This window comes from Schistocerca piceifrons, chromosome X (assembly GCF_021461385.2).
Source record: "Schistocerca piceifrons isolate TAMUIC-IGC-003096 chromosome X, iqSchPice1.1, whole genome shotgun sequence".
NCBI classification, from domain to species: Eukaryota; Metazoa; Arthropoda; class Insecta; order Orthoptera; family Acrididae; genus Schistocerca; species Schistocerca piceifrons.
This window is the reverse complement of record NC_060149.1, coordinates 274,980,782-275,005,436: the sequence shown is the minus strand read 5'-3', so window position 1 is coordinate 275,005,436 and position 24,655 is coordinate 274,980,782.

Genomic DNA, 24,655 nt, shown 5'->3' with positions numbered 1-24,655 from the left:
ATCACGAATCCAGTCGTACAACTGAGACGATACTCCGTAGGCACGCAGTTAGGTTAGAAGACGCTTCGGCCTGGAATCTCATTGACTGTAGCAGAATTGTCTTCACTGATGAATCCCGCTTCGAACTGAGTCCCAGTAACCAGCGAAGAAGACGTGTCTGGAAACGCTACGAACAACGGTAGGATAGAAACCTGACTGTCGCCCGCCATACGGCCCAACAACCAGGAGTGATGATCTGGGCTGCCATTTCTATTCATAGCAGAACCCCTTCCGTTGTCATCCACGGCACCGTGGTTTGTCGACGATATTCTACGGCCCGTCTTGCTGCCTTTCGTGAAAAGCCATCCTGGGCTTGTATTTCAGCAAGGTAATGCCCGCCAGCACACGGAGCGAGTTTCTACAGCCTGTCTTCGTACTTGCCAAACCCTACCTTGGCTACCAAGGTCGCCGGATCTGTCCCCAATTGAGAACGTGTGGAGCATTTGGTGGGCGGGGGTGAGGAGGGGCCTCCAACCATCTCGTGATTTTGATGATCTGACACGCCAATTGTACAGTGTTTGGCACTAAATCCGTCAGGAGGACATCGAACAACTCTATCAACCAATGCCAAGCCGCATAGCTGCCAGGGGTGGACCAACGCGTTATTGACTTGCTCGGTTTGTGAAACTCTTTCTCTTGAACAAATCATCGAATTTTTTTGAGAAATTGTTTGTTTGTCTGCACAGGTGCGTTACATCTACAGATTTCCGTCACATTCCGATAATTCCTACGTCGTGCATCGTTTTTTGTCTTAGAGCGTATATACGAAGATACTTCATCGATGGGTTTTGATGATTGAGTTTGCGATTGTCAAAATACTTACACCTACATCTTCATTCGTACTCCGAAATTCAGCGTATGACGCGTGGTGGAGCGTACCTTGTATCACTACTAGTCACTTCCTTTCCTGTTCCACTCACAAACAGAGCGGGGGAGAAGCGACTGCCTATAAGCCTCCATGCGAAACCTAATTTCTCTTATCTTACCATCTACATCTACATCTACATCCATACTCCGCAAGCCACCTAACGGTGTGTGGCGGAGGGTACCTTGAGTACCTCTATCGGTTCTCCCTTCTATTCCAGTCTCGTATTGTTCGTGGAAAGAAGGATTGTCGGTATGCTTCTGTGTGGGCTCTAATCTCTCTGATTTTATCCTCATGGTCTCTTCGCGAGATATGCGTAGGAGGGAGCAATATATTGCTTGACTCTTCGGTGAAGGTATGTTCTCGAAACTTTAACAAAAGCCCGTACCGAGCTACTGAGCGTCTCTCCTGCAGAGTCTTCCACTGGAGTTTATCTATCATCTCCGCAACGCTTTCGCGATTACTAAATGATCCTGTAACGTAGCGCGCTGCTCTCCGTTGGATCTTCTCTATCTCTTCTATCAACCCTATCTGGTACGGATTCCATACTGCTGAGCAGTATTCAAGCAGTGGGCGAACAAGCGTACTGTAACCTACTTCCTTTGTTTTCGGATTGCATTTCCTTAGGATTCTTCCAATGAATCTCAGTCTGGTATCTGCTTTACCGACGATCAACTTTATATGATCATTCCATTTTAAATCACTCCTAATGCGTACTCCCAGATAATTTATGGAATTAACTGCTTCCAGTTGCTGACCTGCTATTTTGTAGCTAAATGATAAGGGATCTATCTTTCTATGTATTCGCAGCACATTACACTTGTCTACATTGAGATTCAATTGCCATTCCCTGCACCATGCGTCAATTCGCTGCAGATCCTCCTGCATTTCAGTACAATTTTCCATTGTTACAACCTCTCAATACACCACAGCATCATCTGCAAAAAGCCTCAGTGAACTTCCGATGTCATCCACAAGGTCATTTATGTATATTGTGAATAGCAACGGTCCTATGACACTCCCCTGCGGCACACCTGAAATCACTCTTACTTCGGAAGACTTCTCTCCATTGAGAATGACATGGTCTTTACGCGAAATGTACGTTTGTGGCAGTAGAATAGTTCTACAGTCAGCGTCAAATGCCGGTTCTTGAAATTTTCTCATTAGTGTTCCTCGAAAACAACGTTATCTTCTCTCCAGGGATTCCAACTTTTGGTCACGAAGCATATCCGTAATACTCGCGTGTTGCTCGAACCTACCGGTAAAGTAAACGTGGAACATAAATGACCGTATCTTTTGATTCCGTTGACTTAGAAGCTTATTATTTTTACTCCACTATGGACCATCGATCTTAGTATTTGAAATAAATTTCAATTTGACACCTATGCTCCTTCCTGGGAGAAGGGGGTCCTAAAAAAGGGAGAGAGAGACAGAGGCACAAGAAATGGCAAAGAAATATTTTTTATGTGATATAATTACAAATTATTGATTTTCGAATTTTTCAGTTTAGTTTTACCGTGAAACCTTGCTTCTTTCCAAATTTCATGATTATAGGCCAACGGGAACTATACTATAGGTTTCGATAAGTGGGTTTGTGAGTATCAAAACATGTAATATAAAGTGCTGCATCTTTTGAATGCACTGACTTAGAAGCTTAAATTTTTTACACCGCCAAGAGACTATAGATCTTAGTATCCATACAGATTATAAAAATGTGTGTATGTATGTATATATCTACGTGCGTATGCATGATCCACGTCTCCTTCCAAACTACTGGACAATTTTCAATCTAGCGTCGTACACGTATCATTTACTGTCTTGAAAGAACCTCTTTCGGGGTAAGAACCATCCATCTATCAAAGGGGGCTGTGTGGGTGAAAAAGCTGTGTAGCCCAACACGCGCGAAAACCGGTACTTTAGTCATCCAGTATTTGAGAACGACAACGCTAAGAGAACTGCAACAAATTTTAAACATAATATTAAACCTAAAAGAAATTTTTTCTCGCTGACGACCTACACAAAATGATGACCAGAAAAAAAGTTTATCACTTACTACATTTTCGCTGTTCATGCAGTAAAACTGCCGCATAAAAATGGTTCAAATGGCTCTAAGCACTATGGGATATAACATCTGAGGTCATCAGTCCCCTAGGCTTAGAACTACTTAAACCTAACTAACCTAAGGACATCGCACACATCCACGCCCGAGGCATGATTCGAACCTGCGACCGTAGCAGCATCGCGGTTCCGGACTGGAGCGCCTAGAACCGCTCGGTCACAGCGGCCGGCCTGCCGCATAAAGTATGACGTTTTAATTTATTACTTTTTACTGCTAAATGTGTTTGTGACACAGTTTTCAGATAGTATTCATACATATCATTGAATGAACCAGAATAATTACATCATTGTACGACAAATACTTCAGGGGATACATCAAATACTGAGATCCGTGAAAAACTGCCGCATCATGTAAGACGTGTAGATTTATTGCTTAGTTGGCTGGCTCTGAGCACTATGGGACTTAACTATTACTTAGTTGCTACCGACTCTATTCGCAACAATTTTCTCACACATTTTTTGTACCTACCTACAAAAGTATATCATTGTATGACCCATAGTTCGGGAGATATAACGTCAAATACAAAAATGGGTGAAAAACTACCACATTAAGCATGGCGTTTTAATTTACTGCTTGTTTAGTACTAACTCTATTGACAACACGTTTTGCAGGCAGCATCCACATATACTGCTCAATGTATCTAGAAAATATATATTATTTTGCGTCACATAATTCAGGATATATGACGTCATAACTCTTAGATGCGTGAAAAACTGCTGTATGATGCATGACGCTTTAATTTGTTACTTCTTAACTAATAATACATTTCGAAGACAGTAGTCACATGTAACACATCTGTACCTGCAATATTATATCATTGCACAGCACATAGTTCAGAAGATATTATAACCATTCAGCTGGTTGAAAATGAAACTGCACGTGAAATACGTGTACAAATACGCGTGTAACGTGCTTCAATAGACGTGCAAAATATTTGACGTATACGTACGCTGTCAAAGCCACGGATAAAAAGTTCATCCCTACCTTTGGAACGGTTTCAATAAAATTTGGTACACATGTTAGTTAATATATCTGGCAAAAGAAATAATCGTGTGGCATTGATGGCCGGTAGGCCCCATACGGGGTAGTTCGGCCGCCGAGTTGCAAGTCTTATTTCAGGTGACGCCACATTGGGCAGCTTGCGTGTCTGTGACGATGAGAACAACGCAACACAAAACCCACAGGCTGAGGAAACATCTAAGCAGGCCGGGAGTCGAACCCGGGTCTGCTGCATGGTAGGCAAGCACGTTACCTTTCAGCTAAGCAGGCGGTCTACAATCTGGAAAGAACTAATGCAGGAGTGAGAACCATCAGCCTCCTATTGGGGTGAGTGTAATAACATGGAGAGAGAAGGGGGAGGCGCAGATGGACAAACAGTGAGGGGGAAGGAGGAGATTACCACAGATAGGAGGAGAAGGAGGAGATGGACGGAGATAGGGGAGAGGAAATGGAAGGAGAGAGGGGAGAGGAGGAGATGGACAGAGAAAGCAAAGAGGAGGAGATGGACATAGACAGTCAGATATAGGGGGAAGGAGGAGATGGGTAGAGGGGAAAGAAGCTGATGAACAGAAGAGGGGGGACTAGATAGAGATAAGGAGGAGGATGACAGAAGGAGAGGGTGCAGGACATCGACTAATAGAAGACTGGAATAAATACATACCCGGGCAACGCTCGTTACTCAACTAGTTTGACATACATTTTAGCTTGAAACCTCTACCCGTGCCTGAGAAAATGGGGACAGACAGGCGGACAATGAAGTGATCCTAAAAGGGTTCCATTTTTATCGATTCAGGTACGGAACCATAAAAAGAAAAAAAGATAATAAAAAAAGCAAGAAACAACATACAGTTTACACCAAAGCTTGGAACCACGTCATCTAAATTTTTAGTCAAGTACGTTTATCATCCGACCATTGTCACAACGACATAGTTCCACAAGCATTTATGTGGCGGCGATCGAAACCACTCGCTCCTCGTTTCCTCGAAAACCATGATTGTGGATATACACTGATGAGCTAAAACAGTGACCACTGCCGATTGCGAGACTGAATGGCGCCTGGTGGCCTGTGGGCTCGAATTAGAGTGTCTCATCTCCGTTTGTACACTAGGTGTATTTTCAAGTGGGTACTTTTTTAACATAGGTTCAGCTATCATAAAAGTATACTGCTGACTATTAAAATAGCAGCACCGTAACGTCGCCATGCAACAAACTTCAAAAACGCTTGAGATGTTCTAAAATCCTCTCTGTGACCACGTAAGGTCCGCAACACAACAAAAACAAAATTTTTTATTAGTATTAGTCCACATAATTTCTTTCACAAATATTCACTTCATTTGAATTTTATACTGTTTTGTTATTACACTGAAGCGCCAAAGAAACTGGTATAGGGATTCTTTTAAAAAACAGAGATATGTAAACAGGCAGAATACGGCGTTGGGGTCGGTAACGCCTATATAAGACATCAAGTGTCTGGGGTAGTTGTTGCTGCTACAATGGCATGTTATCAAGATTTAAGGAAGCTTGAAGGTAGTGTTATAGTCAGCGCACGAACGATGGGACACAGCATCTCCAAGGCAGCGATAAAGTGGGGATTTTCTCGTATGACCATTTCACGAGTGTACCGTGAATATGAGGAATCCGGTAAAACATCAGATCTCCGACATCGCTGCGCCAGAAAAAGATCCTGCAAGAACGAGACCAACGACGACTGAATAGAATCGTTCAACGTGACAGAAGTGCAACCCTTCCGCAAACTGCTGCAGATTTCAATGTTGAGCCATCAACAAGTGTCAGCATGCGAATCATTCAACGAAACATCATCGATATGGGCTTTCGGAGTCGAAGGCCCACTCGTGTACCCTTGACTGCACGGTACAAAGCTTTACGGCTCGTCTGGGCCTGTCAACACTGACAGTGGTTGGACTGTTGATGACTGGAAATATGTTGCCTGGTCGGATGAGTATCGAGCGGATGTATGGAGACAGGCTTATGAACCCATGGAACCTGCATGTCAGCAGGGGAGTGTTCAAGCTGGTGGAGGCCCTATAATGGTGTGAGGCGTGTGCAGCTGGAGTGATATGGGACACCTGATACGTCTAGACACGACTATGACAGGTGACACGTACGTAAGCATCCTGTCTGATCTCCTGCACCCATTCATGTTCATTATGCATTCCGACAGGCTTGGGCAAGTCCAGCAGGACAAAGCGACACCCACACACCCAGAATTGCTACCGAGTGGCTCCAGAAACACTCTTCTCAGTTTGAACACTTCCGTTGGCCACCAAACTCCCCAGAACTTGAACATTATTGAACATATCTCGGATGCCTTGCAAAGTGCTGTTCAGAAGCGGTCTCCACCTCCTAGTACTCTTACGGGTTTATGGACAGCCCTTGAGGGTTCATGGTGTCAATTCCCTCCAGTACTACTTCAGACATTAGTCGAGTCCATGCCACGTTGTGTTGTGGCACTTCTGCGTACTCGCGGGGACCCTACACGATATTAGGCAGGTGTACCAATTTCTTTGGCTCTTCAGTGTGAATGTAGATGAATGGAATTTCAGAGAAGCAACACAAAGTAGGTAGGGTTTCTCATCCAGAAATCAGATTTGAGTATTGGGTGTTTGTGAGAAGATCGTGTTAGGCCACGTGTAAGAAAGAAAAACGTCTACCTGCATGCGCAGAATTCGACAGCGGCAGCATCGTGGCCTACCGAGACTGCGGTTCGTCGTTCCACGACACTACTGCTGGAGTTCGTCGGAATTTCACGACTGTCATGTGAATATGAAATAAATTGATTCCGGAGGGCCATACTAAATACCAAATAGGATATTAACGGCTCCACGTGAGAAGCGTCCGATAGGACAGACATATTGTTCGGACGGCCGTGCAGCCACGTCACGTACCTTGAGTCAGGAAATAGGCTTGTTTTAAGAAAGACAAGTAGCCTCAACGGGGAGTACAATGTAGTCCAGAGCGCCACGCACTGTCGTAACGGCTTTCCTTGACGAGGCAGGAGAAAGGCGCGTCAGCCATGGTGAGAGAGTCCCGATTCTGCGTACGGCATCACGCTTGATGCATCTTTGTGAGCAGGTTCTGAGGTGAACGAACGTTGCCAGATGGCATTCTTCATCGTCGTTTGGGCCCAGCACCTGGCATGTTGGTACAGGATTCCATTGGGTACGCAACGCTATCACTTTTGGTTTGCTTAGACGCTAATGTATGTCTGTGATGTTAGTACCAGTGGCGGTGCCCTATCTTCGAGGTTTCTGTGACGTTATCTTTAACAAGATGTCGCAAGAGAGCATGCTACTCGTACTTTCTTGCTGCACCCCATTTCAGAGGTTGTTGGACTGTAGTTCTAGCTAGAATGTTTCCTAGATGTCTCCCAATGAGCACGTGTCGTCATTGGCTGTCGAAGGACTGCCTTACCACCAAACGCCAGCCGTTACGATTGATCATCTCTGGTATAGAGTTGAAGTAGCGTGGAATTAAGTAGTGGTATCTGTCACCTAAGCTTAGTTCGACTCTATGCTCAATGATGTTAGAGGTATTTTTACTGTCATAGGTGGCAGCTCTGTGCACTAAATTTCGCACTGTACAGGGTGTTTCAGAAGTTATAGTCAATAATTCACACATGAAAAGTACAGGCCAAATGTAGCTAAAAACCTCCAATAAACATGGGCCCGGAAATGAACCGTTGCCGAGGTATCGCATTAATTCATGTTCGGAACCAACTGTAAAATTCCCTGGATACCGCGGTATTTACATTGGTACCTCAAAGTTGGGATCGATCGACTGTCTGTTTGTTTACACATGCCCAAAATGGTTCAAATGGCCCTAAGGACTGTGGGACTTAACATCTGAGGTCATCGATCCCCTAGACTTAGAACTACTTAAACCTAACTAACCTAAAGACATCACACACATCCATGCCCGAGGCAGGATTCGAATCTGCGACCGCAAGGAGCAGCGATACATGCTCAACTACTTCCGTTTCCCCCTCTTTGCACTGTGCCGTACCGGCCTCACAATAATTTACGAACGTGAAGGCACCATGGACAAAGGTTACACGAATGAAGAGTACGCTGAGATGCGCTTCATGTACGGCAAAACGAATGATAATGCCCTTGAGGCTGCATGATTGTATGAAGAAGTTTTTCCTCTCCTCAGGCAGCCCGACAGGCGTACATTTAGCGGGTTACATCAGCGCCTTAGAGAAACCGGGAGTTTCGCACACCAGGTACGAGAAGGTCGACCCAGATCTGTAACACCCCATGTTGAGTAAAGGGTGTTCATTGAACACGAACGTCTGAGTACTTCAACAAGAAGGATTGCTACCCAAGAGTGTGTCTTGAGTCATAGCGGTGTGTGGTGTATGTTACATCGGCAAGTACTCTATCCATATCATCTCCAGCGAGTGTGAGCCCTCAGTAATGCAGACTTGCCTCGTAGAGAGAATTTCTGCCAATGGGTGCAACAACAGTGTACCCTGATTCCCCTGTTTGTAAGTAGTATTCTGATGAGGCTGAATTTACTCGTGACAGTATATTAACTACCATAACTGTCACATTTGGGCCGACGTCAATCGTAATGCAACACCAGTATCGCAACATCAGCAATGTTATTCGTTGAAGGCCTGGGCAGGACTGCTCGGAGACAACATAATTGGACCACAGTTCCTACCACGGAGACTAACCGGACAGCAGTACCGGTTTCTGCGGACTGTATTTCCAGATTTGCATCATGTATCACTGAACGAACGCCTGAAGACGTGGTTCATACATGACTGTGCTCCAGTACATTTTCATTTACGAGTGAATAGGCTTCTAACTCTGACGTATGGTCAATACTGGACAGGTAGAGGAGGGCCTGTGCCGTGCCTCCAAGGTTTTCAGATTTAAATCCCATGGGTTTCTGTGTGTGGGGTCATGTCAAAAAACCTGGTCTACGCTACCGAGGTCAACTCTCTTGAGGAATTACGCTTGCATATTGAGGCAGCGTTCCAGCATTTACAGAATTCCCCAGCACTTCCTGAGAGGATTCGCAACTCATTTCACAGACGCGTTTATTGTTGCATTCAGGCGCATGGAAAACAGAGATGCCATATTTTCCTAGACACTGATGAACCGCAACAGGAAGTGTGTTGTATCTCAACGACGGTTGAATTGTGGACTCATGCTTAACTGGAGCTTTTCAGCTACTCTTGGCCTGTAGCTTCCACGTGTGAATTATTGATCATCATTTCTGAAACACCCTGTATGTAACCCCAATCACCTAAAATTTTAATAATTTATTATTACTGCTGTACTGTATACGCATGGCATGTGAAACTACACAGCCTGGTGCTGCAGTTTTAATTACAAGCAGTGTATTTACGTGATACTTATATAAAATACACAGAGCGTAAAGCATATATCTCTTGGAACAATTCTCTGTCTTATGAGGGGCACAGTTGCTGATTTTTGCTCAAGGGATATTTACAAGTGGGATTTGTGTGTTTTAAAGAAGTAACCTGGATCAAGAAGCAAATGAAATATGCTATAAATATTCAAGAACTTGTACGCGCAACAAAGTCAGTTACACAAGAATAGAACAGTGATGTAAGTTATTCATGCATTAAATACACCTATAAGAGGTCACACCCAAATTTCATTTCAGTAGATACAGTCGCCTTTGATTGTATACAGTTATTCACAAACACATTCACAATATAAAAGCAGTATGTATGCTGACAGCACTAGGTTTTATTCGAAGTTAAATGGTAAAGCTGTAGTAGACTTATGCTGGGGAGGAGGTCATCTTATTATTAAAAGTTTTTTTAACATGGTGCGTAATCTCAGTGGCATCTGTTTTTCACTTGAACATAGTCTTCAGTCTCTCGGTGTGGTGTATTTTTTATCACAGGAAGAGCCCATAAGAACTTTATTGCTTATCATAGAAAATGGATTCTGTCTTAGTGTTGTATATTATTCAGTCAGTTCTGTTTTACAATATTCGTTGACATTATTAAACACTCTAGGACCTGCTTAGGATGCTATGACTAAAGGACTAGGGCTGCACAAAATGTTATCAAAAAGGGGTTTCAAGGTCAACAGCCAATCTTATTTTAAACATTTCCTGAAACATACGTTAATGTAGTTCGTCTGCTGAGAACACTCTTCACAGTCTAAAACTGTGTACAGGACCCGGAATCTATCTAGAAGTTTTGAAATTCCCGTGGAAGATTGAGGCCTGGGCTTAAATTCTGGACAGCAAGTTATTTTAATTAGGAAGGGAGATTCATTCCACTGCAAATGTCACGTCATGGTAAAAATTACTTTAGGTGGTCCTAGTCTGATAAAATATTCGCCTCTTGTATCTTGTGCTCATGAATCGTATTAATCTCAAAATTTTGAAAACGTGGTAAACAGGAAAGGTACATTTTATTTAAATATAAATACAAATTTGTAACGTAGAAACAAAATCTGTTTACTTGTATCGGAATTCTCTGAAACCCTGAATGCCGCTTGTAGCACGTTCCTCGTTACATCGAGTTTGTTGATTCGATTCGTAGAAACTAATAATTCTGACATTGGAAGATTACCGTAGTGGGAAGTTGTAAACCTCACTCTACACTTTGCGAAACGTACGTAGTAAAGGACTGGGAGGAAGCAGATGTTCAGTCTTAACAAGTCCGAGCGCAATCTGTCTGCAATTAGAGTGAACAAGGCTACGTCAACGACGCCGCTCGCGGCCACGTGTCTGCCCATCTCGTGTAGCTCGCTTGCGTGGATCCGTCACCAGTTTAGAGTCCGTCAGTCAATGTACGTGATAGCTCGTGAGGGTACGGATATCTATACAGTTCCTACGTACAGACTCTTGTCCTTACTCACTTGTGCTGGACCAGAGCCTACAGATGGATCGGGATTGTTCCATTATCCGAGTATAGGAGCGGTGGGAGTCCGCAAATTGAATCGCAGGCAAACCATATCTGCACATTCATGCATAGGAGAGCGGGAAGTAGGCACGAATATTAATAACAGCCGATTCACGCTATTTTTGAGTGAAATGAGACAACATACACTGCAGGAAAGAAATGCAACACCCTCAAGGACAAGATCAGTTTATTGACAAACGAGTTGACAGTTCATTGTTGTAGGATTATATAACAAACTGAGATCAAATGAAATGCACATGTCACGCTAAAAGGATGCGCAAACAGTTGCATTAATACACAGTGCACCCCTTCTAGCGGCAACGCAGATATGTATTCTCGCATGCAAAAACGATTATAAAGGTACCGAATGGCATCGAGTGATAGATTGTCCCAAACACATTGCACCTTTCGTTGAAATTCGGCAATGGTTCTTGCAGGCTGTGGTAAATGAGTAAGTTCCAGCTTCCCAATGTCTTATACTTTTTCGACTGGCGGAAGATCTGGTGATCTCTCTGTCCAGTTGTTATAAACCGTGAAGAGAGCGTTGCGTCGCAGCAGCCGTAAGTGAACGTGCATTGTCCTGCTGAAAAAGCGCATCACCTTTCTGTCGAAGAAATGGCAGCAGCACGGGGCAACAGCATGTACAATGTAGCTTTACTGTGCTTTACTTTACTGTGCAGGAACACCAGATGTGACCGCGAGTTGCAACTGATGGCCTCCACACCATGAAGCCGGAGGTGAGATCCGTGTGTCGTGGGCGGATGCATTCCGGAATAGGCCACTCACCAGGTCTGCGTCGTACACGTGAAAGTTCGTCACTCGCATACAGACAGAATATTATCTCATCACTGAAGACAACAAAGTGACTTTTCACTCTCCAGTCGACCCTTTCATGACACTAGAGTAGCTGTGCTTGGTGGTGTGGGGGTGTCGGTAGCCTGGCCAGAGGCACGTGGGATCTTAGTCCTGCTACAAGCAATGGTCCTTGGTGACACAGCAGATGCATCATTTGTTCAGATTTCTTCCCCCGATGATGTCTGGTAGGCCACTGTTGCTCTCACAATGCGTCGATCTTGATTTAAGTTTTTACTACGAGGACGTCCAGAACCTGGTCTACAGGTGCGGGAATGTTCCACAGACCACTGTTGAAAGCGGCGACACACCATCGATGCGTTTTACCCAACATGTACAGCAACCTTTCGATACGTCCATTCGACTTCCCACAGGCCCGTAATGCGACTCTGTTGAAACGGTTGAAGTTGTTCAGCCAGAGTATGTACTTGTCGATGGGGCATGGTTGTACCCTTGAATGGAAATGAGCGTTTGGCGTCATTGGCCGGGAGGCCCCTTGCGGGGCAGGTCCGGCCGCCTTGGTGCAGGTCTTATTACATTCGACGCCACGTTGGGCGACCTGCGTGCCGGATGGGGATGAACTGATGATGAAGACAACACAACACTCAGTCCCTCAGCGGAGAAAATCCCCGATCCAGCCGGGAATCAAACCCGGTCCCGTAGGACGGCAATCCGTCACGTTGACTACTCAGCAATCGGGGAGGACTACCCTAGAATGAATGATGCATACACTGTTCACCTCTAAACTCAGCACAGTTACTGCCTGCAGAATTAAAACACAGGCACAGAGACAGGTCTTCAGAGCGCCATCTAATTTCCCATGAACGTGACAAATGACTCACTAACACTGCAGCACCTCAGTATTCACAAATTATACCCTGGTGCCACTGAACACAGTCCTTGAGAGTGCTGTATTTTTTTTCAGAAAGTGTATCATATTTTACGGCGATCGGATTGCATCAGCAAAGCAATGGCAAACTCGAATGAGGTTGTGGATCGTGGCAATGCTACTGTACAGTGAATTCACTTTAGATATGGTAGGGACGTCCTCCAGGACCTTAAGAGTATAATAAATGTAGGGTGTTGTATAAACTGTTCTCATCATTTTTTATGTAGTACTGATTTAGTAATGTGGAGTAGTGAGAGCAGGAACTGGATAGGGAACGTGTAACTTGGGCACGCGGTTAGGGACTTAAGGGGAGTTGGAACGCCCTATCCCGACAATGTTAAATTTATATATGAAGGTAGTAACTGTTCTCGAAAGAACAGACCGTGCAGCTTCTATTAAATGAATGATAATTAATTGAAACCCACAGCTGCCGACAGGTGTTGCTGATATACCTCGTTGGGGACAGCTGAAAATGTGTACCCTGACCGCGACTCGAACCCAGGATCTCCTGCTTACATGGCAGACGCTCTATCCATCTGAGCCAGCGAGGACACAGAGGAATAGCGCGACTGCAGGGACTTATCCCTTGCACGCTTCCCGTGAGACCCACATTCCCAACTGTCCACAATCAACATACGTAATTTTTCTAATAGATATTTGACCATCCACTCATTACTCGCGCACACTAAGGTGACGCTTCTATAGAAGCTCCACGGTCATCAATGGTATCTGTTCTTTTGGGAACAGTTACTGTCTTCATATATAGTTAGATGGCTACCCGGCCATTGACCTTTGTCTGTGCGAATGCGCACAGGTCTTACGGGAATCGTCGCCTTAGTGTGCGCGAGTAATGAGTGGATGGGCAAATATCTATTAGAAACATTACGTATGTAGATTGTGGACAGTTGGGAATGTGGGTCTCACGGGAAGCGTGCAAGGGATAAGTCCCTGCAGTCGCGCTATTCATCTGTGTCCTCGCTGGCTCAGATGGATGTCGGCACGGTTGCTCAGCGTGTTTGGTCGGAGGGGTAGCTGCCCTCTGTAATAAAAAAACTGAGTTAATCGATCAACAACGAACTTAAACGGATGTCTTACGACGTCCGCCCCGAGCAGGTACAACGAACAAAAGCGAACAAAATGAGATTTAAAAAAATATATATCATCGCTAGCCCTGTGGTGACGTGCTGACCTACGAAAATGCGTCTGTTATTGCCGGCACGGTAGCTCAGCGTGTTCGGTCAGAGTGAAACGTCCCCTTAGAAAAATTAATAAATTACTATGCTGGTTAACCCCTTACGTTATTTGAACGTACTCAGACATTTCGCTCTTTACTTATTCTGAACAACACTAAACTGACACACAATATTTTTAGCGCTACGCAATCTGACTTTGAAAAATGCCTACAAAAGAATGGCCTTGACTAACAATAACCTATACCTTTTATGAATCACTTACCTCACAAAAATCTTCGTTACTCGAAATACTGCAATACAGCGAGCGCCACTACTGCCAGCTAAATAAAAGATTCAAACTACTGAAGGCACTAACTACTGATAGGCATAGTTAGGAAATGAAAGATTTTGATAGAGAACAAACAATGTATTTACCTTAATAGTGTTCAAAAGTCATAATATATATAGCAGTTCATGACATCCAATCTTACAAATTTACTGTCTCTGATGGACACACGTCCAGATCATCCGCTCTCAAAACTCCGCCATTTCTCTCCCGACCTCCACCACTGCTGGCGGCTCACCTCCAACTGCGCAATGCTACGCGCTGTTAACAGCCAACAGCCCAACACTACAATAGCGAATATTACAACAATGCCACCCAGCCACAGACTGCACACAGCACAGCCAGTGATTTTCATACAGAGCGCTACGTGGCGTTACCAATATAAAAACCTAAACAGACTACTTACAAGAGGGCTGCGTGCTCTCTGTAATAAAAAAAACTGAGTCAAGGAATCAACGATCAACTTGAACGGATGTCTTGTGACGTCCGCCCAGACCAAACGCAACGAACTATATCGAACAGAAAAAAAAGATAGATAGAGCGTCTGCCATGTAAGCAGGAGATCCTGGGTTCGAGTCCTGGTCGGGGCACACATTTTTAGTTGTCCCCACCGAGGTTTATCAACAACACCTGTCGGCAGCTGTGGGTTTCAATTAATTATCATTTAATGTTAAATTTAGTGACTTGGCTTCCCTGTATTTCAGGAACCTCTGTAGCTATTGAGATGAAACTTTTACATGACATTAAACTGCTTGTTCTGTGTCTACTGAACTATAATAATTGCCGGTCGGGGTGGTCGAGCGGTTCTAGGCGCTACAGTCCGGAACCGCGCGACTGCTACGGTCGCAGATTCGAATCCTGCCTCGGGCATGGATGTGTGTGATGTCCTTAGGTTAGTTAGGTTTAAGTAGTTCTAAGTTCTAGGGGACTGATGACCTCAGAAGTTAAGTCCCATAGTGCTCAGAGCCATTTTATAATAATTACATTTCAGCCACTGCTTTAGGAAACACAATTTTTTAGTTACATGGTTAAAATTTTAACTATACGTAACATTATGTTCTTCTTTTTGTTCAGTAGACTCAGGATATGTATGTTATTACTCCCTGAAAATTTGAATACTCTACTCGAAGAGGACTCTGAGATTTATGGAAAAATGCAGCAGAAAACGTAAATTTTCAGGAATGGCTTTTAAAGTTTCAAAAGACTGTAACCCACTTAATGTATGTTTAATTTTTTATTTTTAGTCACTCAGAAGCACCCTCCTGATCTCTTTCCAAGTTTTTTTTCTTTTTTCTGGACTCCTTAGTGGCCAACTGTGCTGCATACTCTGCTTTATCAATGCAAACGTTGTCCACCCGTTCAAGATCTCTGGTGCAGTTTGCTCCAGGATTAATTCCCATACGCTGTAGCATTTTCACCCTAACATTGTTGCCATCATAAAAAGCAATAATAGCATCACTGATCCCCCACATTAATGTCTTCGCCAGCCGATGTGGCCGAGCGGTGCTAGGCGCTTCATTTCGGAACCGCACGACCGCTAAGGTCGCAGGCTCGAATCCTGCCTCGGGCATGGATGTGTGTGGTGTCCTTAGGTTAGTTAGGTTTAAGTAGTTCTAAGTTCTAGGGAACTGATGACCTCAGATGTTAACTCCATTAGTGCTCAGAGCCATTTGAACCATTAGTGTCTTCAATCCAACAAAAACATATTTTGGTAAGCGAGTACATATAAATTATTGAACGACTCATTGGGATTTTGAGTCTGACCATGCAAACACTTCTTCAGTAATCCAGGAATTGCCCGGTATCTGAAATAGGTTTTATGTTATTTATAACTGCTGCTGGGATGGAATGTTTACGGCTGTGTGGACTGTTTGAGTACTGGGCATTGCGGTAATTACACCATGAATCAGGTCCAGGAGGGCAAAGGTGGTGTACTGGTTTTTCATCAGTTGACAATCTGTGGAAGAAGGTAGCCCATACTGCCTGCTTCATTTTCAATAAATCCTCAGTATTATTTCTAATGGTCATCTCATAATACTGCTGTAGTTCTTCAGTCATTTTGTCTGTCAGCCTGCCTCTTATGGTTTTACCATCAGAAAGTTGCTTATCTCTCAAACTTTGTTTCAACTTCCGCAACCTGGTGCCCTTCCTCTTCTGGACATGACCAATACAAACACGTAATTTAACCTTTATAACACAGCAATCCACAGCCTTCTATACAAAAAATTACAGATTTTATTAGATCTTGAAGTAATGCACGTAAAAATTTTAACATTTTCTACCGGTATAGACTATATTTAAAAAAATTAAATAAAATATTTCCCTTGTGTGTTATATATATATATATATATATATCATTTTGTTCGGAAAATTGCAAAGTTTATAATGAGATAAAAATCCGGAAATGTGAAAAAATTTTTTTTCCTTTCTAACTCCCCTTAAGTAATGTGCTTCGTGTACCTTGGGAGGTGTTCAGGGAACTCAAATGGGAATCCCACGACATTTATAAATGATTGCAGAACACTTTTGCAGCCGCCAACATACATTTCCCTTAAGGGGCCACGAAGATAAGATACGAGAAGTTATGGCATATAGATAGTCGTTTTCCCCTCGCTCTATACGCGAGTAGAACAGCAAAGGAAATGACTATCAGTTGTACAGGATACCCTCCGCCACGCACTGTACTGCGGCATGCGGAGTACATTTATAGCCGTCCATGAATGCGAAAGTGTTGCCGGTGTAGGATTTTGTGCATGAACAGACCTCTCGGTTAGGTCCCATGAATGTTCGATGATACTCATGTCGGGTGATTTGGGCGGCCAAATCATTCGCTCGAATTGATCAGAATGTTCTTCAAACCAATCGCGAACATCTGTGGCCCAGTGACATGGCGCTTCGTTGTTTGGGAACATGAAGTCCATGAATGGCTGTAAATGCTATCCAAGTATCCGAATATAACCATTTACAGTCAACAATCGGTTCAGCTGGATCAGAGGGCCCAGTCCATTCCATGTAAACACGGCCCACAACATTATGGAGCCACCAGCAGCTTGCACAGTGCCTTGTTGCCATCTTGGGTCCATGGTTTTATGGGGTCTACTCCACACTCGAACCCTACCATCAGCTCTTACCAACTGAAGTCGCGACTCGTCTGATGAAGCAACGGTTTTCCAGTCTTCTAGGGTCCAACCGATATGGTCACGAGCCCAGGAGAGGCGCTGCAGGCGATGTTGTGCTGTCAGCAAAGGCACTCGTGTCGGTCGTTTGCTGCCATAGCCCATTAACCCCAGATTTCACCACGCTGCGCTAGCGGGTACGTTCGCCATACGTCCCACATTGATTTCTGCAGTTATTTCTCGCTGTGTTGCTCGTCTGTTAGCACTGACAGCTCTGTGCAAACGCCGCTGCTTTTAGTCATTAAGTGAAAGCCGTCGGCCACTGTGTTGTCCTTGGTGAGAGGTAATGCCTGAAATCTGGTATTCTCGGAACACTCTTCACACTGTGGATCTCGGAATATTGAATTCCCTGACGATCTCTGAAATGGAATGTCCCATGCGTCTAGCTCCAACTACCATTCCGCGTTCAAAGTCTGTTAATTCCCATCAGCGGCCATAATCACGCCGGAAACCTTTTCACAAGAATCGCATGAGTATAAATGATAGCTCCGCCAAGGCACTGCCCTTTTATACCTTGTGTACGCTATCCTACCGCGTTCTGTAAACGTGCATATCACTATCTCACGACTTTCGTCACCTCAGTGTAAAACCGGTGTGAGGCTTTACAAGCTACATGTTGTTCACAAGTTTAATCTTAAATTATTCATTTTGTTAAAGAATTCATGATGTTTCGGCTTTGTTTTATTTCATCCAGCGATCCAAAATTTGTAGATGGACCTTCACATAACCTGGGACTTTGGAAACTTTCTTTTTTTCTTCCCCCTAGCATTTATCCCATCTAGTTCGGGGTCTGCTTTTCCAGGATTTGGCAAGTTGTGTTTAACCTTGCTCTCATATGTCCTTCCTCAGGCTAAAATCGTCATGGTAATTTAAGGGAGGGAACTTGCGTGCGCCAGCTGTCTGTGAATCGCGTGAACACTGTTCCTATTTTAACTGCTCGTGTATCGTATTCCCTGAGGAGGAATTTGAGGACCAGCTTAGCACTTGCCCAAACGAGCGTGTGAAACCGCTGACAAACAAGTCTCAGATTAGCCGGTGTATCACGGCACAGTTGTCCGCAGCTCGCGTTCTAGTGGCTAGCGTTGCTGCTGCCTCTGGATCACGGGGTCCCGGGTTCGATTCCCGACCGGGTTGGGGATTTTCTCTGCCCTGCGACTGGGGGTTTGTGTTGTCCTTATCGTTTCATCATCATCATCATCATTCTTGACAGTGGCTGGATTGGATTGTGTAAAAAAATTGGAGTGCGTAAAAATTTGAACTCTGCACGGGCGCTGATGACCGCGCAGTCACCGCACGGTCATAAACCGCCGCGCGGATTCGATTCGTCTTCTATCTCGCAAGCTAGCGCGTTGCGCTATACCAACAGGTTTGTGGCTCGGGGAACACACACCTTAAATTCTAATTCGAAACAGTGTCTTTCAAAAAAGAATTATTCCATATAGAATCAACTAACTTACTCATTTGCTAATGATAAATGAGGCGTCGTAATCGTGGATGTACGAAGAACGTTCAATAAGTAATGCAACACATTTTTTACCACTGAAAGCAGATTGGTTTTAATCAGGATTCCAATACATCATATTGTTCCCCCACTCTTTTGGCTACAAAACCCTATCTTTCAACATAATCTACGTTGAATGTGACGGCATTACGCCACCTTACTGGGAGCGTCTGTATGCCAGTATGGTACCACTCTACTGGTCGACGTAGGAGCCAACGTCTGGGTGCAGCAATAACCCCTCCATCACCCACCCTCTGTTTTCCGCTGAGTGCATCATTAAGTTGGCTAGTCGGAAGGTGCGAGATTCGGACTGTAGGGTTGATGAGGAAGAACAGTTCAGTTAAATTTTTGTGAGCTCCTCTCAGGTGCACAGACTTGTGTGAAGCCTTGCATTGTCATTGAGAAGGAGAAGTTCGTTCGCATTTTTTGACGACGAACACGCTGAAGTCGTTTCTTCAATTTCCGGAGGGTAGCACAGTACACTTCAGAATTGATCGTTGCACCATGAGGGAGGATATCAAACAGAATAAATCCTTCGTAGTCCCAGAAGACCGTTTCCATGACTTTACCGGCCGAGGGTGCGGTTTTTAATTTGTTCTTTGGAGGAGAGGTGGTGTGGCGCCACCCCGTGGATAACTGTTTTGTTTCCAGTTCGAAGTAATGAATCCATGTTTCATCTCCTGTGACGATGTCCGACAAAAATTGTCGCGATCAGCCTCGTTACGTGCAAACGACTCCGCACAGAAGTCCTTTATTGCTCTTTATGGTCTTCTGTTAGGTGGCGAGGAACCCAACGGACACCTTTGAGTACTCCAACTGGTGGACGAGTGTATCAGCACTACCAATAGAGACGTCCAGTTGTGCAGCGAGGTGTTTGATTGTGATCCGTCGATCAACTCTAATGAGAGTGTCCGCACGTTCCAACATTGCAAGAGGCACAGCTGTGTGCGGCCGGTCTGCACTCGGACAGTTCTGGGTGACCTTGTTGCAATGATGACAGACTCTTCACCAAACGATTCATCATAATTTTGTTCACAGCCAGGTGTCTGTAGACACACTGTCAAAAGAAACTCAGTGACAGCTCCTTGCTTGAGATGCATCTCCTATAGTTTCAGGAAGCTCCGATAGGTGGCTAGCAGCTATCCCCTATAGTTTCAGGAAGCTCCGATAGTTGGCTAGCAGCTAGCCTTCCAAATGGGGTCCGTAAAGATGTTATTTTGAAGGCTAATCGCCACCTATCGGATCTTCATGAAACTACTGGGGCTGCAACGGGAATACTATGCGATGTCCCACAGCAAACTACGAATTTTTCAACCGAAAGTGGCCGAGAAAAAAAGTGTTGCATTACTTATTGAACGCCCCTTGTATATGACATGGAATTCGCAGGGCAATCGGAGCAGGGTATAGCACATCAAAATTGTAGTGTAAGCTACATGTGGAAGTTAACTCGATATGTCATACTCGCACTCGCATACAACAAAAATCAGAAAAATTCACAGGTATACTAAACTTTTAACAAAAATCTACATACGTTTTTCTTAATGTTGCGCTCAGTCCGAAGATTGGTTTTCTGCAGCTCTCCATGTTACGCTATCCTGTGCAAGTCTCTTCATCTCTGCATAACTACTGAAGCCTACATCTATTTGAACCAGCTTACTGTAATCATGCTTTGATCTCCCTCTACAATTTTTATCCCCCACACACTTTCTTCCATTACCAAACTGACGATTGTGTGATGCCTCAGAATGTGTCATGTATTAACTGATCTCTGCTTTTAGTCAAGCTGTGCCATAAATTTCTTCTTCCCCCAATTCGATTCAGTGTCTCCTCACTAGTTCGCTTTACCCACATAATTTTCGACACAGAATGTCTCTTACGGGCGGGAGATTGCAAGATTGTCTACCGCCAGTATTTGCTAGTACATTTAGCGTTACTCAGGATGCAAAAAAGTCCTAAAGGAGGACCTAAATATAGTAGGAAAGTACTTTCAGAATTGGAGACTCCAACCAAACGTCACCTAAAAGGTTTCCTGCTTCCATCTAAATAATAAACTCGCCCGAAGAAAGCTCGACATACTGTTTGAAAACGCTACACTAACTCACAATAAAACACCAAAGCACCTGAGGGTAATTCTTAAAAGAACTCTACCTTTCAGAAGACAACTAACAAAAATAGCCGAAGAAATGAAAACGAGCAACAACTTCTTTCAAAAACTATGTGTACAGCCTGAGCAGAATCTGAATGCAGCCTACGTTCTTCTATTCTGGGTCTTGTCTTTCCATCCGCTGAATATTGTGGCCCAGTTTGGCTAAACACGCCGTGTGCACAAAACATAGATGCCGAAGTAAATAACACCATGAGAATGATTGCTGGTGTCATCAGACCAACAGCAATGGAATGGCCGCCAGTAATAAGTACCATTCCAACGCCACAACTACGACTCATAAATGCTCTAAAGAACGAATACAAAAAGATCACCGCTAATAAAACTCTACCAGTCCATCAAGATATCGACGATCCAAACCATAACAGACTCCGCTCTAGACGACCACCAACAGTACCAGCAAGGGGCGCTGTGAAAGAGGAATAAAACATTACTAATGCATGGACTCAATTAATAACTGGACAACAAAATAATAATATGTCGTCTATCACCCAAAAACCATCGGGATCTGACTTTCCACTCAAAATGTGGTCACTGCTAAACTGAATTAGAAACCAACATGGTAGATGGGCATATTTTTACGCAAATGGGGTAAGCAATCACCTGCACTCCGTGATTGCGGAGAACGATAGACCATCAGGCACATCACAAAAGAGTGTACCACAAGATCACACGAAGGTAGACCAGAAGACTTTCTGCTGGCAACTCCAAAGTCGGTAGATTACATAAAATTTCTAGATATTTGTTTCAAATGGCTCTGAGCACTATGGGACTTAGCATCTATGGTCATCAGTCCCCTAGAACTTAGAACTACTTAAACCTAACTAACTTAAGGACAGCACACAACACCCAGCCATCACGAGGCAGAGAAAATCCCTGACCCCGCCGGGAATCGAACCCGGGAACCCTGGCGTGGGAAGCGAGAACGCTACCGCACGACCACGATATGCGGGCAGATATTTGTTTACAAGGTTTCATATTGTATATGTTATGCTCTACACTCTACGTACTTTTTTCAATGTGTCAAAAAGACATAGGATAAATAAAAAGTATTTTCAAAGTTCGTTTGTAGCATCACATTCAAAAGCCTTCTATTCTCTTTTTGTCTGAACTGTTTAGCGTCAATGTTGCACTTCCGTACAAAGCTACCCTCCAGACATATATCTTCGGAAATGACTTCGTAAGACTTACGTTTTTCAGAAACGCTTTTCTTGCTGTTGTCAATCAGTATTTGATATCGTCTCTATTTCGCTCTTCGTCAGTTGTTTTGCTGCCCAAATAGCAAAACTCATCGACTACTTTTGGTGTTTCATTTGTCAATCTAATTCTATCAGCACAACCTGATTTGATTTGACTACTTTTGATCACCATTGTTTTATTTTTGTTGATATCTTTTTCCAGGACGTTATCTATTCGTTCTACTTCTCTTGCACGCCTTTTTGCCGTCTGTGATGGAATTACGATGTTACAGGTAAACCGCAAAGTTTTTATTTCTTCTCCATGAATTTTAATTCCCTTTCCTGATTTCTCTTTGCCTTTACTGCAGATTGAATGACATCGGGAAGGCTGCAATCCTGTATAAACAGTTACTTACTCTGCTCGGTATACGTTCACTGGCAGTTTGGCAGTTATAACACCTTTTGTTGCGAATAAAATTGAAGTAAGCTATACTGTTTATTACTGACATATGGAAATTTGTACCAGGTCGGGACTCAAACCCAGATTACCTGCTTATCCCGAGCGCTACCTAAACAACTGCGGCTACCTGTGTACGGTTCTCATATCCCTCCAAACCTCCACATGCCACACTGTCGACGTCCCACAACGCTTGTACATTATGTAACAGGGAGAGACAATGTTGATATCGTCGTTTTTAGCCCGTCGAAACATGTAATACATATTTAAGTTACAATGGCTGTGCTTTACAATGTCCATATGTTACTATACAAAGTCCTTCAGATATGCATGCAAAACTGAGGAACATTGACACACAGCTGGCAACGAATTGATATCGGGAACTGCGAATCTGCGTCTGAAAGACATTGTATAATAACATACAGACATTGTAAACTACATTGAAGAGCCAAGGAAACTGGTACACCTGCCTAATAACGTGTAGGCCTCACCCCCCCCCCCCCCCCCCTCCCGAGCACATAGAAGTGCCGCAACACGACGTGGCATGGACTCGACTAATGTCATAAGCAGTGCTGGAGGGAACTGACAACATGAATCCTCCAGGGCGGGCCATAAATCTCTAAAAGTATGAGGGGGTGGAGATCTCTTATGAACAGCACGTTGCAAGGCATCCCATATAAGCTCAATAATGTTCATGTTAGGGGAGTTTGGTGGCCAGCGAACGTGTTTAAAATCAGAAGAGTGCTCCTAGAGTCACTCTGTAGCAATTCCGGACGTGTGGGGTGTCGCATTGTCCTGCTGGAATTGCCCAAGTCCGCCGGAATGCTCAATGGACATGATAAACGCAGGTGACCAGACAGGGCGCTTACCTACGTATCGGCTGTCAGAGACGTATCTAGACGTATCATGGGTCCATATCACTCCAACTGCACACGCCCCGCACCATTACAGAGCCTCCACCAGCCTGTACAGTCCCGTGCTGACATGCAGGGTCCATGGATTCATGAGATTGTCTCTATACCTGTACATGTCCATCCGCTCGATACAATTTGAAACAAGACTCTTCCGATCAGGCAACATGTTTCCAGTCATCGAAAGTCCAATGTCGGTTTTGACGGGCCCAGGCGAGACGTAAATCTTTGTGTCGTACGGTCATCAAGGGCGCACGAGTGGGCCTTCGGCTCCGAAAGCCCATATCGATGATGTTTCGTTGAATTGTTCGTACGCTGACATTTGTTGATGGCCTAGGATTGAAATCTGCAGCAATTTGCGGAAGTGTTGCACATCTGTCACGTTGAACGAGTCTTTTGAGTCGTCATTGGTCCCTTTCTTGCAGGATCTTTTTCCATCGGCAGCGACGTCGGAGATTTGACGTTTTACCGGATTCGTGACATTCACGGTACGCTCGTGAAATTTCATTATTTAATCACGTGGCTAGGGTCCCCCGTCGGGCAGACCGTTCGCCGAGTGCCGGTCTTTCAATTTGAAGCCACTTCGGCGACCTGCAGTCGATGAGGATGATATGATGATGATGACAACACAACACCCAGTCCCTGGGCGGAGAAAATTCCTCGACCCAACCGGGAATCGAACCCGGGCCCAGAGGATTGACAATCCGTCACGCTCACCATTCAGCTACCGGGGGCGGACACTCGTGAAATGATAGCACGGGAAAAATCCCCAATTCATCGCTATCTCGGAGGTGCTGTGTCCCATCGCGTGTGGGCCGACTATAACAGCACTTAAATCTTCATAACCTGCCATTTTAGCAGAAGTAACCGATCTAAGAACTGCGCCAGAAACCTGTTGCCGTAAATAGGCGTTGCCGACCACAGCGTCGTGTTCTACCTGTTTACATATCTATGCATTTAAATACGCATGCCTATACTAGTTTCTTTGCCGCTTCAGCATAAAATGTGAATTCTAACACTGTCCGGTGTTATGTCCAAGTATATATTGTGAAATGATTCCTTGTCGTA